This window comes from Garra rufa, chromosome 1, assembly GCF_049309525.1.
Source record: "Garra rufa chromosome 1, GarRuf1.0, whole genome shotgun sequence".
Lineage (NCBI taxonomy): Eukaryota > Metazoa > Chordata > Actinopteri > Cypriniformes > Cyprinidae > Garra > Garra rufa.
This window is the reverse complement of record NC_133361.1, coordinates 1,618,541-1,634,199: the sequence shown is the minus strand read 5'-3', so window position 1 is coordinate 1,634,199 and position 15,659 is coordinate 1,618,541. Positions and strand designations below refer to the sequence as shown.

At 36.1% G+C, this 15,659-nt stretch overlaps 2 protein-coding genes across 3 annotated transcripts in view; one reads left to right on the top strand and one right to left on the bottom strand.

Moving 5' to 3' along the window:
* LOC141327161 (E3 ubiquitin-protein ligase TRIM35-like) overlaps positions 1-15,659 on the bottom strand; it is a 308,396-nt gene that overhangs the window by 12,108 nt on the left and 280,629 nt on the right. The gene's annotated exons all lie outside the window — the stretch shown is intronic.
* Positions 7,266-15,659, top strand: part of grin2ba (glutamate receptor, ionotropic, N-methyl D-aspartate 2B, genome duplicate a) — a 43,628-nt gene continuing 35,234 nt past the window's right edge. For both annotated transcript variants that reach the window (XM_073835299.1, XM_073835298.1), the window contains exons 1-2: positions 7,266-7,645; positions 8,127-8,291. The gene's annotated coding sequence lies outside the window, so the exon portion shown is untranslated. The remainder of the gene's footprint in view (positions 7,646-8,126; positions 8,292-15,659) is intronic.

Genomic DNA, 15,659 nt, shown 5'->3' with positions numbered 1-15,659 from the left:
TCATGACATAACTTGTCAAGCTCCTTTTATTTGATTCTAATGGCTTTATGCAGCATTTATACCTGCTGCAGTGATTAAACCTCTCCAGTTCAGTTTGTCTACCAAAACAGACAACTGTCCCATGCACTATTTTTTTATCCAAAGGCTGTAAATGAACATTTCTATTTCTATTAATGCAGTGTTGTTGATTTTCTGTTCACATGCAGACAGTAGTAAAGCATTCGTCCTCGTGCAGCAGTCGTTGAGCTGGAGATCTGCTCAGAGCTACTGCAGAGCGAATCAAACGGATCTGAGCAGCGTGAGGAACCAGAGTGAGAACCAGCAGATTCAGCAGCTCATGAACACTGGAGGAGTCACTGCTGCCTGGATCGGTCTGTTCAGAGACTCATGGGAATGGACCGATAACAGTAAATCCTCGTTCAGAAACTGGGTATCCGTTGAACCCAATAACAATGGGGGCTTTGAAGACGCCACGGTGCTTCGGATAAGTGAATCGATAAAGGGGCAGTGGGAGGATTGGCCTTGTAATTCACAATTTACCTTCGTCTGTCAAGGTGAGACGATGCTTGGACTTGCATGTGTAAAATAAGAGAACGTCGTTAACTAAAATTTAAAATGTCTCTTCCAGATCAGTTCATACTCATCAAGCAGAATCTGAGCTGGAGTGAAGCCCTGACGTACTGCAAACAGAACTACGTGGATCTGGTGTCGGTTGCCAATCCTCAGATTGAGCAGCGGGTGCTGAGTGTGGCGAGAAGAGCCTCGACGGCGGCCGTGTGGATGGGTTTGCATCACTCCTGCAGCATGAACATGTGGCTGTGGTCGCGTGGCGATGTGGTCTGCTATCAGAACTGGGCCGCGGGGAACGGCACCGGATCGCACTACTGCCGCGAGCAGAGAGTCGGAGCCGTTCAGTCGACTGGAGATCAGCGCTGGGTCAGCCTTCCTCCGACGCTCAGGCTCAACTTCATCTGCACCAACTCTGGGTCTTGAGTGTGTGTTTGTCTTCTCTTCAATACAAATGTCTTAACTCAATCTCAACCCTTTATAAAGCATTCATATAACCATTCAAAGCAAAAAAATATTTCCTATTCTGTTAATTTAGTACCATTAAGTGCCAAAAATAAAAGTAATTTCTGTTTTATAATGATTCTTTAAGTCCAAATGGACCCAGAATGAGAAAATTAGATTATGAATCCATTATGAGAGAAAAATCAAGATGCATTCACTTGAGATGCAAAAGTCTTTTTAGTATTAAGTCTTTTTTCTGAAAAAAGTATAACAATTAAGTACATATTTACTTAAAACAAGAACAAATATCTGCTAGTGGGATAAGAAAAATACACTTTTTTTTCTGAGCACACTGACAGACATTTGTTCTCTAATTTTAAGCTTATTTTGATTACTTTCCCAGAAAAGAAATCTTCTGACATTTTGCTTCTCAAGTAAAATTATCTTAATTTAAGAATGTTTAGATATTTAGCAGTGTGTGCATAACCAATGTCTTATTCCTTAATAAAATGTTGCTTTCGTGTGGTTCAGTGCGACAGTAACTCTCATTGTTCAGTTTTCAGTGTTTTATTGGTGGTTTTTAGGGCATAATCTCTGAGACTCTAAACAGCTTTGTGATATTTGTGATGTAGAAATCTATAATAAAATGATACACACAGTGTTTGTTTTGTGGGCTCTGAGTTTGATCCCAAACTGAGTTTGACATGTCGGCAATGGCATGGCATGCATTTTATATGATATTTGGTCTGATGTTGGCTGCATTTTGCGGTCATTTACAGTCATGGTTTGTGCATGCATTTCAGCACGACCTGTTGGCAACACTTTACTTTCTTAATATTTCAAAATCTTGCAAGTATTGAATTCAAAATAAATTCAAAAAACAAAGTTATTGGGTCTTGTGCTCAGGTCAGTGTCTCCTGGCTGGCTCGCCAAATTGATCGATTTTGCTGTATTTGACTGAGCAGTGGTAATTTCTGTCTAAAGATAACAGAAATACACATAATCTTTCAAACTTATTTTTGTTGTTGTTGTTTTTTCCCAGTGGACTTCAGTATTGTTTGATTCTCAACATTCTTCCAAATATCTACTTTTGTGTTCCACTAAAATTAGAGTCATACACGGGCAGCTTGAGGGACAGTAAATGGTGACAGTAGCTGCGGTTTCATTAACCTTTAATGAAAACACGTCGGTTTCACCATTTCAACGCCTATATATCACATCAAAGTTTTTACGCTCGCATTAGGTGTTTTTTTGGGCAATTCAAAAAGGAATATTTTGTTGAAATGGAAGTGGCTTTTTTCACATTTTCAGGTTACCTCGCGTACATAAGTCACATGATCATTCTTTAACGTACTATAACCTCAAGAAAACGCCTCATAGGTGGCCGCTTATGCAAACATTGACTACACAATGATTAAATAAAAAAAACTTTCCTTGCCTTTAAAGCTAGGATAACCCCTAATTCACACTGCACAAGTCTGCGGAGCCTCTTGCTTCACCGCAATGTAGATCATGTGATTTTTGGTGGTCGGACTGTACTTTATCCCTGCAGACGCTGTCCAGAGACGTGATGAAATGCTGACTTCATCTATGCATGTTGGCTGGAGATCAGCTTTAGATGAGCCACATGTAAATTTCATGTAAATTTTCAGTGAAGATGAAGAGTCAGATGACAAGTTTTAGCCGAAATGTGTTCAGGTATGTATTTACATACATACATTTACTTTCATGCTTTTAGCATGACACAAAGGACTTCCTTTGTACTGATATCATCATTTGAAAATCTCTCCGTTACATAAATGTAAAACAAATGGATCCTTGTTGAAGTGAAGACAAGATCGCTGGTGTGTTTTCTTGATAAATGTGGCGTCTTGTGGGAGCCCAGGTGAAAAAATATATACTTAAATGCAATGAAGATACACTTAAATACCCGCAAATAAATTTTTTGTACATTGTTATTATTTATTTATTTTTTGTTAAATAAAAGTGTGATGGTTATACACTATAAATATACTAATTAAAAGTACGTTTATACTTCAGTAGGACTTTAGTACACTTGAAAAAAGTATACTAAACATCAGTAATACTTGAATAAATTATACTACAGAAAAAACATACAAAAGAGTTTTATTAGTGTGTTTTTCAAAAGTGTGCTTTAAATGCTTTAAACATTAGTTGATTTTTAGTTGACTGTTTACTTAATCCTAAGTTTAAACTAAGTATAGTATTAGATATTAACAAAAAAATATATTAGTAATGTATTGTAGTAGAAGTACATTTTCTCAAATTTTTTGCTTAAGTACACTAAACATGAATGCATTATTAGCACTAACACTTAAATTGATTTTGAGTCTGGTAATTTTAAGTTTACATTAAATTGATTTTATTAAAAATATATTAGCAATGTATTGTAGTACAAGTGCATTTTCCCAAAAGTTGTACTTAAGTACACTTAATAGGAATGCACTATAAGCATTAACACTTAAATTGATTTTGAGTGTGGTAATTCTAACAAAACATTATTGCCTTGAGGTAAAGCAAATTTTAGTTCAATTTCATGGTGTCTCAAAATAGCACAGTTGAGCACACTTAGATGGTATTAAGTTTATCTTAAGATATACTTAAACTATTTTTTGCACAATAAGTACAAAATTAGTGTGCGAAAATAGAGCACTTTTAGTACAGTACTAAAAAGTATACTTAGTGTACTTAAAGTGTATTTTAGCAAAACATTTTCACATTTTGTAATTTGTTTTTATATATTACTATTATACTTTAAACTATTCTTAAATATATTTATACATTTTTAAAATTAGGGTTCAAGTGTATTTCTAGTTGTAACTAAATATATTTTTTTAAATACAGATATAGTGTGTTAAAAGCACATTTTAGTTCAATTTCATGGTGTCTCAAAATAGCACAGTTGAGTACACTTAGATGGTATTAAGTTTATCTTAAAATATACTTAAACTATTTTTTGTACAATAAGTACAAAATTAGTGTGCGAAAATAGAGCACTTTTAGTACAGTACTAAAAAGTATACTTAGTGTACTTAAAGTGTATTTTAGCACACTTTTTCACATTTTGTATTTTTTTTAAATATATTACTATTATACTTTAAACTATTCTTAAATATATTTATAAATGTTTAAAAGTAGGGTTCAAGTGTATTTCTAGTTGTAACTAAATATATGTTTTTAAATACAGATATAGTGTGTTAAAAGCACATTTTAGTTCAATTTCAGGGTGTCTCAAAATAGCACATTTGAGTACACTTAGATGGTATTAAGTTTATCTTAACATATACTTAAACTATTTTTTGTACAATAAGTACAAAATTAGTGTGCGAAAATAGAGCACTTTTAGTACAGTACTAAAAAGTATACTTAGTGTACTTAAAGTGTATTTTAGCAAAAAAAAAAATCACATTTTGTAATTTTTTTTAGTATATTACTATTATACTTAAAACTATTCTTAAATATATTTATAAATGTTTAAAAGTAGGGTTCAAGTGTATTTCTAGTTGTAACTAAATATATTTTTTTAAATACAGATATAGTGTGTTAAAAGCACATTTTAGTTCATTTTCAGGGTGTCTCAAAATAGCACAGTTGAGTACACTTAGATGGTATTAAGTTTATCTTAAAATATACTTAATACTATTTTTTAGTACAATAAGTACAAAATTAGTGTGCGAAAATAGAGCACTTTTAGTACAGTACTAAAAAGTATACTTAGTGTACTTAAAGTGTATTTTAGCAAAAATTATCACATTTTGTAATTTTTTTTAATATATTACTATTATACTTTAAACTATTCTTAAATATATTTATAAATGTTTAAAAGTAGGGTTCAAGTGTATTTCTAGTTGTAACTAAATATATTTTTTTAAATACAGATATAGTGTGTTAAAAGCACATTTTAGTTCATTTTCAGGGTGTCTCAAAATAGCACAGTTGAGCACACTTAGATGGTATTAAGTTTATCTTAAAATATACTTAATACTATTTTTAGTACAATAAGTACAAAATTAGTGTGCGAAAATAGAGCACTTTTAGTACAGTACTAAAAAGTATACTTAGTGTACTTAAAGTGTATTTTAGCAAAACATTTTCACATTTTGTAATTTTTTTTTATATATCACTATTATACTTTAAACTATTCTTAAATATATTTATAAATGTTTAAAAGTAGGGTTCAAGTGTATTTCTAGTTGTAACTAAATATATTTTTTAAAATACAGATATAGTGTGTTAAAAGCACATTTTAGTTCATTTTCAGGGTGTCTCAAAATAGCACAGTTGAGTACACTTAAATGGTATTAAGTTTATCTTAACATATACTTAATACTATATTTTAGTACAATAAGTACAAAATTAGTGTGCAAAAATAGAGCACTTTTAGTACATTACTGAAAAGTGTACTTAGTACACTAAAATAAAGTGTATTTTGGTGCACTTTTTTACCTGGGAGGCCACTTCTCGAAAGTGAAAAGATCTGAGACGAGCCGTTGACAGAGGAACTGTTTCCCTTCTGGTGTGAGCAGACCCTGAGGTACCGATGATGCTCGTTTTTACTAGTAGAGAGCATAGAGCATTTGGCATTTTTGCCCTCGTAATTATGAATACCAGGCACGTGCAGGGGGGGGGGAGGGGGGGGCGGAGGGTGCTCGAGCACCCGCCCCTTTTGCTCAGATGCCCAAAGTGCCCTTCTGTCAGAGGGCACCTGCAGGTGGTCTAAAAAAAACTCCTCAATTTAGTTGTATCAAATTTAAGGCCATAAAAAGTTTGAAATATGTTAAATAGTATAAGAAAATACTTAATTATAATTTAGGAGGTCGTACATTTGGGGACGGAAAGACGAGAATCGCGATAGGGCTGGATTAAACCTCAAAAGGCAATGATGTCATTGAATAAATATGCATGCTGTAGGTTTCAAAGTCAAAACGTGGCACTGATGTCTTTATATGAATGTATCTGAAGGGAACCGACTGTCCTCAGAAACATGTTGTTGTCATTTTCATATATTGCCTGATAAACAGCGTTAATGCTGAATTGTATCCAGCCGTTACTAGGGAAACCTTAATATTACAGCGCTCTTAAAGCGCCCCCTTGTGACAGAGAATGACTTTTTCTTTTCCACATTTTTTCAGCTCTTTATGGTCAAATTATTGCAATTATCAACCTACGTTGTTTTGCAGCAAACGCAGAGTTGTAAATGTGAAAGAAGTTAATGTGCCTTCTAAAAATCTAAACAAATAAGACAGTAATATTTGTGTTTTAAATAAATATAATAAATGATAAACTCGATTTATCCCTTTTAATGGTATAAAGGCTAAAATTCCATTGAATAAGATATTTTGTTTTGTTTTGTGTGAACCTGAATTATAAATCATGCCATTATGCCTTAATATTCTACCGTACATTGTCAAATCATACTCATACTGTTCATTTTACTTCTGCGGCTCTTAGAAAGGGTCACAATTTACCTTAAATTGATGTTTAAAATATTTTAAATAGTGAAATAAAATTCCATCCTTAATATGTTTGTTTTATTTCTATACTCTGCAGTAAAGCCTTTTGTCTAAAATCTTACAATACAATACAAATTGTACAGTACAATACAATACAAAGTGAAAAAAAATATTACTGATTCTGTTGTTTGAGTTCTGAAACGCAATTTAAACTTCAAATAATGCATAATTTGTCTTATTAATGACATTGTTACTTGTTACATAAGAAACTGGATGCCTACAATGAGGTGATGGACCCTAGGGGCTCTTTAATGCCTTGTTTCAGATGCCCTTTTTTATACTTTGAGCACCTGCCCCTTTAAAGGTCTCTGCACGGCCCTGATGAATACAGTGTTTCTGACAGGATGCATTTCTCATATAATTGTGAATAGATAAATTAGACAACTAATCAATAATTGTGACAGGTTGGAGTTTATTTGATTGAAAATCTAGTATTCAGATATGTATTATTTAAAAACGAAGTAATGTTGCCGAACATCGCCCTCCTCCGTTCGGCAGTGCGATGTTACGCTTGTCTACCAGCAGAGGGAGACACAGTAGGTCTGATCTGTCCTCACACCGCTGTCTGCTGGTGAATGCTGATCAACTGATGAGAGAGAGAGAGAGAGAGAGACGCTCTCACCGGCAGCAGCAGCAGGGCTCGAGCGTGTGCGCGCGTGCGTGCGCGAGCGCGAGTGTGTGTGTTTGGCGCAGTCATACAGATGCAGCGTGTGTGTCCTGACAGCAGCATGTGAGTGAGCGAGTGTGAGTGTGTGTGTGTTGAGCAGGTGTTTTCGCGAGGCGTCAGAGGGGAGGGACACACACACACCCTCCAAAAGAGCAGCAACACGGAGGCGGCCGGACTATTCGCATTTTTCTTTCGTTTTTTGTTCTTCTTCTTCCTCATCGCGGTCGTGGGAGGCGCTTTCTCTTTTCATTTGCTCGCGCTGTCCATCATCTGCCTGCTCGTCTATTTCTCCATCTATCTCATCTATAATTTCTTTGATTTGTGAGCGGCAGCCGGACTTTTTTGGAGGGACTGTGTGTTCTTAAACCCTCCTCCTCCTCCTCTTCTTCTTCTTTTCTCCTCCTCATCCCGCGGCTGGTGTGATTGGTTGTAGGTAGGTTGATTTGTGTTCACTGTATAGTGTGTGCGCGTGTGTGTGTGATCACAAACACACATTATAATACATTCACCTGTCTCTCTCTCTCTCCCTGTCTCTGCCTGTCTCTCTCTCTCTTCATTCTACTGGTCTCTCACCTGTGTGTCTAACACACACACATCGCCCATAATCCCGCACAAACCATCATCTGTGGTCTTTCTGCTCATCTTTCCGTGTTTTTCATTCATTGATCTGCCGCTCTTGTAAGGCGGTTATTCACGCGCCAGCGCTCATGTGTTTGTGTGAGTAATTAATCTGCTCATTAATGAGAGAGTATCATCAGACCACGTAAAGTTGCATTCTTTCCGTGTGTCACCCTCCATCATCCTCCGCCGAAGTCTCTCTCTTTTTGCGGGGTGTTGATCTGTGTCTTTGCTGAGAGGAATCGCGCTGGATGAGCGTTTGGATGCAGCTCTTCTCTTCTGTTTCTCCTGAGGAGACTCGCTTCATTCATGAGTCTGGACTGCGACGCCTTTCCAGATGAGCAAACACACGCGCCTCTTTCTGCTCTTTTACAATTGGACTAAATGCGGAGTGGAGCCGTTTCAGCAGAGGTGAATGTGAACGGGACGCCGGAGCCGCCGGAGGACGTGAGCGCCGTTCGGTGAGTGTGTGTGTGTGTGTGTGTGTGTGTGTGTGTGTGGTTCTCATTGAGTGTGTAAAGGAGAGTGAGATTTATACCCCCCCCCCCCCCACACACACACACACACACACTGTTCTGTTCTAGACGCTTCTCTAAATCTACAGCGTGTGTTTATGTTGTGTTTGTTCAGGTTTCATTCAGCACACACTGCAGGATTCATTCATGACGGAGCACATGTATGTCTCTCTTCAGGGTTTGAACACTGAAAAAACGATATCATCAATAAATCATAATGAGATGTTTATCCCTATTATTTTAACTCATCAAAATAATTAATTACAAACTTCATTATGCTAGATTTTTTTAATGGCAATACATACAGGCGGAAACAATATTGCACTTAACCATTTGCATCTGTAATTTTTTTTTGTTGTTGTTGTTTTTGTCACTTCCGCAGCACCTACATTCATCATATTTTACAGCTTTATTCCTGTCTCTATAGTCTGAAGATGTTTACTGAGGTTTGTTCGTACAGCACTGGCCTGCTTTTATTTGTGCACTTTATATATTCACGTCTGTAGATTTATGCATTAGACTTTCTCCACTTTAGCAGCAGTTGCATACACCAAACCTACAGTTTTATTCTTATCTATAGTCCTGAGGATTTTACTAAAGGGTTTGTTCAGATACACAAAAATAAAGGTGCTTTACAGCGATGCCATAGAACCATTCAGTCAGAATTTCTTTAAACAACCATCTCTTTCTTACCTTTTTATAATCCTTTTGTGAAACAGAAGGTTCCTCAGATGCTTAAGGTTCTTTCTGGAACCATTTAGACAAAAAAACGTTCTTCTGTGGCATAGTGAAGCACCTTTATTGTTAAGAGTGCATCATTTGCCTGTATGTTTGCAACATTTTATTCCGGTATTATCTGTATTTTCTGATTTCTGGAGTTATAAAGAGATGACATTTTTTTAATTTAATCCTTTTAACAACCTTTAACTCTAATATGTCAACAAAATCAAATGAGAATTTTCCAACTTCATGTGGTGTTCGGGTTTATTTGCTGGTAATGTTTGTAAATGAGTGCATATTTAATTAGATAACACCTCATATGCATATTTGAGCATTTGAGAAATTAAAAGTAGGCTAGTGTTTCTAAAGCATTTACAGCTGTATTGGGGTTAACTGAATGGAGCTCGGACGCTCGGACACACCACAGGAACCGTTTCACTCATTTCCTCCCGTTAGCGTTCACATTAGGTAAAGCGTTCAGGTAAAGGAGTCCGCATCTCTCTCTGTCTCTCTAATCTCCTGAATCCATTGAGTTTCAACAGACCCTCCTAAGCGTGCAGTGAGTTTTTCGGGGGGTAATTGAGAATGAATGGGGAAAGTCCCGTGAGAGGATACAGTGCCTCCATCGCGATATGATTGGATATGACTGGTTATGACCGGCTGTGATTGGTTCATGCCATAAATCCCGCCTCTTACTACAAAATCCAAACTAATACCATATATGGTGTAAAAACTTCAAAGGCATTTTTCTCAGTTTCAGTGTTGGCGTAGTTACTGCACTTTGCCTTTGTAGGGCAGTAATGGTTCTTAGAAAGAACCATTTGGGAGAACATTTAAAAAATCTAAAGAACCTTTTTCCACTATAAAGAACCTTTCCTGCATTTGAAAGGTTCCATGGATGTCCAAGGTTCTTTATCGAACCACCAGTGCCAATAAAGAGCCTTTATTTTTGAGAGCTGTGCAGTAAAAAAAAAAAAAAAAAAAGTAATATTTAATTTCACATTTTATATCTTAGTTTTTGTTTACCACTATAAGTAACAAACCTAAAAGGCCGTTCTAGTCGTGTTGACTGTGATTAGATTAGACTGTGTGTGTTTTTTAATCAGGCACTGAATAGAGCCCACAGTAAAAGCCCTTTTTAGCCAATGCAATCTATCACGTTTCCACACAAATATTGTACAGCACAATACTGCCCTACACAGGCAAAGTGCAGTAACTACTAATTTCCCTTTGGGATTAATAAAGTTTATCAATCAATCTACGCCAACACTGAAACTGAGAAAAATGCCTTTAAAGTTTTTACACCAAATATGTGACCCTGGAGCACAAAACCAGTCTTAAGTCGCTGGGGTATATTGGTAGCAATAGCCAAAAATACATTGCATGGGTCAAAATTATTGATTTTTCTTTAATGCCAAAAATCATTAGGAAATTAAGTAAAGATCATATTCCATGAAGATTTTTTGTAAAATTCCTACTATAAATATATCAAAATGTAATTTTTGATTAGTAATATGCATAGTTAAGAACATAATTTGGACAACTTTAAAGGTGATTTTCTCAGTCTTTTTGATTTTTTTTTGCATCCTCAGATTTCTGACTTCAAATAGATGTATCTCGGCCAAATATTGTCCTATCCTAACAAACCATACATCAATAGAAAGCTTATTTATTGAGCTTTCATATGTATAAATCTCAGTTTTGTCAAATTTAACCTTATGACTGGTTTTGTGGTCCAGGGTCACATATGGAAATTATTTTGGATTTTGTAGTTACTGTGATTTTGACAGTCTAGTTTCTCTGAAACGGGACAAAACTGAACCAGGAGACTTTGCCACAAGACAAAACAGGTGTCACAAAGCCCATTTTAAGCCTTAACTCAATTTTGACCAAATGTGTAGTTACTGCTCTTTGCCTTTGGAGGGCAGAATAGTTTTTAACATTGCTAATAAGTACTAATATTAGTGTGATTTCTGAAGGATCATGTGACTCTGAAGACTGGAGTAATGATGCTGAAAATTCAGCTTTGATCACAGCAATCAGTTACATTTGAACAGATATTCAGAAAACGGCTATTTCAATTTATATTTCAGGGTTTTTACTGAATTTGTAATCAAACAAATTCAGCCTTGGTGAGCAGAAGACACTTCTTTTAGAAATATTAATTAGTTATTCCAAAGTTTTATCAAGTAGTGTAATTTATAATATACTCATTAAGATTGTCAGGTTCGGTAGCACTGATAGCAATCGAGTTAAAGTCGATTGTTGCTGGAAGTGCTTTAGTTCATAGATGCGTCTGTAATGTGAGCGATCGCTCATGAACGACAGCTGCAGATCATTTCATGCTTTTAAGAGCCTCGAAAATAATCCATCTCTGATAAAACACTCGCTTGCACTTTGTGTTGTGTTGGAGAAACGTTTTGCTCCGAGTACGTGCTCGTGTCCTGCATGTTGTTAGCATTTGGCCTCACACACACACACACACACACACACACACACACACACTATCTCTCAGAGGAGAGCTCAGGTAGTGGAGCACAGTCCCACTTTAAGAAACTGGGCCGACCCAAATGGGCCGAACTCTCGCCTCTGGTCTCTGTTGTACCCCACAAACTCTGGATCCTCCAACCTACATATCTCTGCCTCCACACACACACACACACACACACACACAGACGAGCGGCGGATAACCCACTTTAGCGTCTCACACGCTCGCCCTGCTCCTAATAGCTCCTCAGATGAGTGGCGCTGCTCTTAAATTGATTGAAGTAATTAGAGATTACAGCAGCTCTTCACTCATCCAGCTGTAATTGGCTCAAGCTGATGTCTGACCGCCTCCTCATCATCCTCCTGTCAGACCCGAGACCAGTTCTCTCACGCGGGACCGGCCCGTCGAGCGACATCCGCTCAAACAGACATTCGGTTCACGTTTTACGCCTTTGTGCTTTTAGCTGAAGCGAATTGCTAAAGAAAAACAAATGTAGTTCATGTTTTACACTTTCAAAACCAATTAAAGATGCGGCGCTTGTCAGTCAGAATTCAGGGGTAGTTTGAGTAGAAACACACTGGAATATGAAGAGCTGCTCATGTGTTTTGATGTCAGCCGAGTTAGTTGGTTATTTCAATGAGAGTACACTGATAAAAAATGATTTTGCGGTGAGGTAAATAATATAGAAATGTAGAATGTAATTTCGACATTAAATAATTTAGTTCAGGCAAAAATATTAGTACTCAATTTAACCCTGCCTGATTTTGGCAAAAATTTGGTTAATATTGTATGCACAACTATTTAACACGATTATGACAGGGTCCAAAACTTTATATTAGTGATTTAAAGATGGCAATACAGCAGAAAAAAAAGAAAAAATATTGAATACTTTTATGCAAGTCTAAAGTAGCCTAGCAACACTACAGAAATTGAATGCAATTATTTGAGTGTAAAATGAAACAGCGTCTTCACTGTAATAGTTAAGCATGCTTTGTTTCTTATTAAAACTACAAACGTCCTTCATTCAAGAGCAGCGAGTGATTTTTCAGTTTGTATTTTTACGTTTTATTCATATTAAGCACAGAGACGGCAGACCGTTTTATAAAAGTCAGATTACATGATTTTACTGATTTGCAAGTGAAATTAGGCTTTTAAATTAGGCACCACTGGTAAGGAGCGGAATGGGGCGTAATAATCGTTTCATCTGCATTACTGCATTTTCATGATCGTTAGAAGCGGAAATCGAAATCTGAACTGAATTTCGATTAATTGCACAGCCCTACCTTGTAGAATTAAAAATTTGAGCTTATAAGTATATTCTACTTGGAATTGTGTTATTTTTACAAAGATTTTTTAAGTAAATATCAAAGTCATGATCCTGTTGTTCCCATCATATGGGCATAACTAATTAATAAGGTTGATTTTTGGCTGTTTTTGGGATGTATTTACACTGTTTTGGGGTTGCTTTTGTTGTTAGGTTGAGTAACTCTCTTTTGTAACATCTAGAGTTCATTTTCTACTCAAAATGACCCATTCACACTCAAAAACGATTGACCGATTGTTAGCGTCATTGTGTATCATCTGCCAAGTATTGAGGTCTCTTTGTTCATTTGGTTAGTAACTACATCGAGTCAACATATAACCTTAAACACAATAAAGAGTTGTTAAGTGCTTACATATATGTTTGTAAGTTAGGTTAATTGTACTTGAGGACTGCAGAGTAAACTTAAAATAATTAACTCATCAAACTCTAACTACATGTTAAATTTACTATTTTCTTTGCTAATTTTACTTAACTTAGTTAAGTAGATTTTACTTAAAAAATGTGCGTGCACAGTAAAATTAAGTTGATTTACTTATGGGTTTTTTCAGTGTAATATAATTAATGCACGCAAACACAGGTTGATATTCACTCAAACAGTATTCACTTTGAAACCTGTAGTAAAATTCACTTTTACACTTTGAGTTTTTCTCATCAAATGTACAGTAATCATTGATTTATTTTCAGCTACAGCAGAATTGAATTTTCTTTGCATCCTCTTTATCTCCGTGAAGCTGCTTTGACACAGTCTCTATTGTATGAAGCGCTGCAGAAATAAAGCTGACTTGACCATTTAGAAAAATCATCTTTACAGTGTACCTGTCTAAATAGGAACTGCACTGCAAAAAAAAAAAAATTCTTAGATTTTTTGTTTCGTTTCTAGCCAAAATATCTAAAAATTCTCAAATCAACAAGGATTTTTTAGACAAGTACAAAAATTCTTGTTTTCAGAAAAAACACGTCAAAACTAAGTACATTTTTGCTTAGAACAAGCAAAATAATCTGCCAATGGGATAAGCAAAAAAAAAAAAAAACTTAAAACAAGATAAAAATTTTCATACCCCATTGGCAGATTATTTTGCTTATTTCAAGCCAAAACGGATTTAATTCTGACTTTTTTTTTTTTTTTTTTTTTTACTTGCTAGAAAATCCTTCTTGATTTAAGAATTTTTAGATATTTTGGCTGGAAACAAGACAAAAAAATCTAAGTAAGAAAAGCATTTGTAATCACAGACTTCTGTTGTTTTCAAAAGTAAGAGACAATTAATGCTACTAACCAAAGATCTTTAAATGATTAGAACCAAAATAAGTATTACTTCGAGGACGTTTGTTTACATTCATTTATCCTAAGTGTCTTACATTGCATTCAAGCTCTAAATGTGTAATTTTTAGCAGATTTGACCTGAATTTGTCCAAAAGCACAGATATTTATTTCTGCCTGATTTGGTGTAGAAACCTGTAGAAAACGTGTGTCCTCCGGTCTTGAAGATATAGAAATATTTTATTAACAAACCATTTCTACTTTGAAGACATTTAAGTGCCTTACATTGCCTTCTAGCGTGGATATTTATATCTGACCTGAATTTGAGCAAACACACAGAGAGCCTGTTTAGCTTTTGCCTATTTTAAAACCTGTAGGTTCGACCCGAAATGTCTCTCCGCTCATATACTCTTCATCTCCTGGAGCTCAGCGGAGGTAATGAGCGACTGAATGGAGCGGAGGAGACCTAGTTCTGCCCCCTACCGGCCGCACAGCCACATTCACACCTGTTTATACCTGCCAGACACTCCTGCCAGACTCGCGGCAAGCGACACTCCAGACACCTGAGACACGCCAACACAAACAAACAAACAAACAAACACCTCCGTACAGCCGTCGCGTCCTCCAGATCGGCGCCGAACGAGAGCGACTTCATACGGACTCACACACCCGCGGAGATCGCGCTCTCCTTTAGCGTCCGGTTCTGTCCATTTCCTCTGGCATTTCATTATTCCAGACGTGCATCACTTCAGAATGTCGAAACTTGAGTAAAAACCTATTGGCTTATATATAAATATTATTATTTGTATTAGTGTTCATTTAATAATTAGTGCTAATGGAACAGAATATGAACGTTGCCTACGGAAGCTGATTTGCTTATAATTAGCTTCAGATGCTGGATTCGTGATTTCAGGACGAGGTTTGAGCAGAAACACATTCTCCGTCCGTTTGCGGCTATATTTAGAGCGATCGCTGTGAAGTTTGTGTTTGATCATATTTATACATTTCCCTCTTGAAATAATCGTCTGCTGGGTTAGCTGTAGGGCGGATCACATTGACGTTTAATGCTTAATACTTCATTGTTAGTGTACTTTTTTTTTATAGGTCCTAGGCTATATATAAAAATGTAAAATCGTGCAACTATATTATCCTGCAGCTCTTCGTAAGTTTTCCCCCTTACATACAGTGAGTCACATAAAGCGATGTATGCTAAATAGCAAATCTCCACTGCTTGATTTATATTATCACTGAGCTGTGATCTGATAAACGCCGTTAATAATGTGAAGATATTATAAACATTAACATCATTGACTGTAAAGCTGCTTTGAATCTCTCTATTGTGTGATTTGAATTTGACTTTATTTAGAGATCGTTAGAAAATTGTAATTGCATTGTTTACACTTAAATATTTAGTGCTGTGCTTATGGAGTCAGAATGTTGTTGTGGTTTCTGATGTGGATCAGATCATGTTCAGCTCTTTCTCAGTTTCAGAAGCCACTGTTTTTGCACACGGTTCCTTCCAAG